This window comes from Trachypithecus francoisi, unplaced genomic scaffold (assembly GCF_009764315.1).
Source record: "Trachypithecus francoisi isolate TF-2019V2 unplaced genomic scaffold, Tfra_2.0 Lachesis_group9, whole genome shotgun sequence".
Lineage (NCBI taxonomy): Eukaryota > Metazoa > Chordata > Mammalia > Primates > Cercopithecidae > Trachypithecus > Trachypithecus francoisi.
Window position 1 is genome coordinate 13,389,488 of NW_022681474.1, and position 3,978 is coordinate 13,393,465.

Here is a 3,978-nt window from a genome sequence, read left to right on the forward strand (position 1 = left end):
CTGGCCCAACCTCTTCCTCTGCCAGCCTATATAAGGCATGACTCTACATTCAATAAACGAGACTTGATCAGGCTATTTGTCTTGTCTCCATTTCTCGTGTTTTCTTGTCTCCTCCATTCCCACTCCCTCTTCCAGGGCTCATTTGACTGTCCTGCGGGTTGGGACACCGCACAACCGGCTGGATGTGGGAGGCAGCATGGGGGAGTAGAGTGGCCTGGGGTGGAGGAGGCGCCTGAATTTGGGGGACTCCAGCGGCTCAAACCATCCGAGTCTTCAGTGCAGTATCTGTGAAAAAGAAAAAAACTTTGTGGACATTCTCTGAAATCAGCACTGAGCAGATACCCATTTCCTTTCCTTTCGCATTTGCAGAATTCAATTTTTCTAGGGGTGCAGAAAGAATTGGTTGGGAAAAGGTTGTTAAGGAAGGAGGTAAGTAGACAGAGATGGGGTTTGCTGGAAATAATGAGGAAAAAGCTCGGGGCCACTCATGAACCTGCTGTCACGATTCAGCTGGACCTTCTGAATTGCACAGACCCAAACGACAGCCGTGCTGTGTGCGCGGTACGAATGACCATTTGCTAGAATAATGTATTTCCGGAATAATTTCTTTAGGGGCAATTTTATATGTGTGTACATAATATTCACAAATGTTTTATCTCCACAGTTAATTCAACGAAGGAACTGTTAGCCCTTTTTTACCCCAGAGAATTTGAGACTGACCTAAGGACTCTCCGACCTCCACTCCTATTGCCACACAAGCTTCTGCTGAGGCAGGAACCACCGGGCTTTCCAGTGACCTCCAGTCAAAATCAACCAGATCTGCAAACAATTTCAACTGTAGTATTGTAGGCCCAATAAATAAAGAGTGCTTATTAAAACATACTGACTCGAGAAATATTTGACGTGGTGTGTTTGTAACAGGAGAACGGGAGCTCAGGCCTTTCTTCTCATTGAAAATACCTCCACTCACCTTGTTCTTTACAGGGAGAAAAACAAATTAACAACAAACAGATCTTGAAGCCACTGTCCTTTCTAACAGGCAGGTCGGTGGGAGGATCCTATGCAAACTGCAGGTGCAAACCCCACCCCTACTTCCCAGGACTAACCTCAGGGCCCAGAGTCATTCTTCAGGAATTCCAGCTCAATTATGAGTGTGAAAGAGAGCACTGAAGGCTGGAAATGGTCAGCTCCTCCTTTTCCAAACTGCACAAAAGCATACCCCTTTGACCTCCTAATGCTTTACAGAATGGGTGTGAATCAAAAGTTCGACATCCAAGGAATTTCAACGTTGTGTGTGTGTGTGTCCTGCGTTTTCTAACCACGCTGGCTCAGCAAGTCAGGGGTAAGAACCCGAAGGATGAAAAGCATAGCCAGCTGGGCAGGGATCTCTCACCGATTACCTTGGCTTCCAGTCTTTTGTTCAACCCATTTAGCCTTGAATTTTTAATGCATTTGTCAAAAATTTTTTTTCCTACCATTTCTTTCAACAGAGTCAATGATGACTTTATCTTGGTGTACTTTTTTTTAAAAGCCCCAAAGTGTTTGGCCTAGAAATGACACAAAATGTTAAGGTTTAAGGTGCTTTTTGCTTTCTAAAATATGCCAGAATACCAAGTTAAGTAACTTCAAACTAAGGTGATGTCAGGTGAAGAGCCCCGGAAGTGGGACATTTTGTACAGGAATATCTTCCTGGTGAGTCCATTACATGCAAAACAGAGGAATGAGGTGTTTTTACTCTTTTATTGCTTTTAGAGTCAATTCTACTTCAAGAGATAGAAACCAAGATGACTCAAGAACTCTTGAAAAAAACAAAAAACCAAAACCGTCTCTTAGAGAACTGCATGGTTGTCTTACTGCCTGTGTGGAGGGAAAGCTGTGATGAAGGACCTGTAATTTTTATTTGCAGACTTTCACTTCTGCTCTCATTTGGTTGCAACCATTGGTTCCGTCTTTCATTTCCTATACCAAGTGCATCACTGAGGCCAGCTTCTGGGTATTTATTTGTAGTCCTGGTTGGCTGGGGTTCTGATGCACGAGGCCCTGCCATCTTCTGTGTGAGAAGTGTTGGATGGTTTCTGGATGGAGGACTCAAGCTCATTTTAAAGGGCTCTCTTAGAGGTAGGGGTGAGTGCTCCAAGGGTGGAACATGTGTGAGGAATCGGGTTGCTCTCCCTCAGCTCTGTGCATAACCAAAGGTTTGATACCAAATGCAGAAGTTGCCAATGGAAGAAAATGCCACTTCAACTGCATATGGAACTGTGGTTTTGAACCCAAGTGAAAATCAGAAGATTCTGGGGAACTTGAAAGTTACCCGATGGGTTTGGCTCAGGGATTAAAAATTCAACTTCTCTTCATTCTAAATGCAATACAGAGTCTGACTCCTGCACAGGCTAAAGAAAGCAAGAAAGAGAGAGAGAGAGGAAAGATGGAAAGAAGGAAGGAAGGAAGGAAGGAAGGGAAGGAGGGAAGGAAGGAAGGAGGAAGGGAGGGAGGGAAGTCAGAGTCTGACTCCTACACAGGCTAAAGAAAGCAAGAAAGAGAGAGAAAGAGAGAGAGAGGAAGGAAGGAAAGAAGGAAGGAAAGAAGGAAGGAAGGAAGGAATGAAATGTATGTTTTTCTGCACCTTGAAGAATAAAATGCTGGCCACTATTCGCCTCCACTATTCTCCTTAATGCTAATAATTGAGCACAGATTCCTTAGTTAAGCATAAAATGGTTGGAAAAAAAAGTGCTGGGAGCTCAGAGGTGGGGATGATGATCTCAAAAGCTCTCTGGACTGTGCATCGCGCTCTCGCAGCCTTTCATTAACCTTCTCCTTCCCCTTCAACAGGTCTGAGAGGTACGAGAACACATGCTGTTTCTCAGGTATTTCTGAGAATTGTCTAGGCATGTTTGTAAAAGAAAACAAAAAGCCCCTTTTATGCTTACAGTGATCCATTATCTCCAGTGTCTAATTTGGGAGTGGGACCAGGGGTAAAGTTCATGATATCTTAGCTGGGCCAGAGGCCACTGAGCCATCCTCTGCCTGACATGGGCATCCTGAAACTGCCTCATGCCATGCGCTGCATCTGGGTTCTTGTCCTGGGAAAAGAAACAAAAAGGGACTTGAGAACAGGTGGCAGTGTCAGCCAATGACGCTGGCCCTGGGCACCCAGAGGCCTCCAGGGCAGCTCAGTCTCGGGACCTCCTCTTATACAGATGGTGGGCCCATGATGCTCAGAAACCACTCTGCTCCAGAAGGACCTGGGAGCACTGGGAGCCGGGCATCCAGAACGTGGTGTTTGCACAGATTCTCCCCTCACTTCTCAGTCACATCTAGGGCTAAAAACTCTTGTCAAAAGGAACCAACCTGGGGACTATTGCAAGGAGGCATCATTTCATCTTTGACTCTGTTGTCCTTAAGCCACAGACCTCCCACTTTCCCTTTTGGCTCTCAAAGTCACTTGGTCCTGCCTCCATCCCTTCAGATTCTGCTAAGGATTGTTTCCTACAGAGCCTGAAAATCGCACAGGACAGAAACCCCTGGACTTACCTCTCAGAGCCTCCTTCTTAAGAGACGGGCCATGTCCCTGATTCGCTTTTGTGGAAATCTCCTTTTATCCCACAGTTGGAGGAGACAGAGAAGGTTCTCTGGGCACAACTGGTCCTTCTAGGCGGAGACAAAATCTGTTTTGCTAAATCAACTTTCTCAGAACTCTTCCCTCCCTCTTCTTTCCTGTCCTTCCTTTTTCTTCCTTTCCTGCCTTCCTCTCCCTCCTTCTGCTCTCCATGCTTTGCTTTTGTCTTTTACTTCATTTCTCTCCCACCTACCCTCCCTCTCTTTCCTTCTTTCCTGTTCTACTTCATTTTCCTTTCTTTCTTGCCTTCCTTCCTTCCTCTCTCTTTCCTTCCTTTCTTCGCTTTTTGACTTCCTTCCTTTTGCTTCCTTTCTCTCCCTCCCTCTTTCCTCCTTTCCTGTTTTCCTTCCTTTTTCTCTTTC

General features: G+C 45.6%; 1 long non-coding RNA gene across 1 annotated transcript in view; it reads right to left on the reverse strand.

Annotated features, from left to right (window-relative positions):
- Window positions 1-2,935: 2,935 nt before the first annotated feature.
- LOC117082636 overlaps window positions 2,936-3,978 on the reverse strand; it is a 1,314-nt gene continuing 271 nt past the window's right edge. Inside the window, exons 2-3 of the long non-coding RNA XR_004436716.1 lie at window positions 3,532-3,648; window positions 2,936-3,080 (exon numbers count right to left, since the gene is read on the reverse strand). This is a non-coding gene — a long non-coding RNA (uncharacterized LOC117082636). The remainder of the gene's footprint in view (window positions 3,081-3,531; window positions 3,649-3,978) is intronic.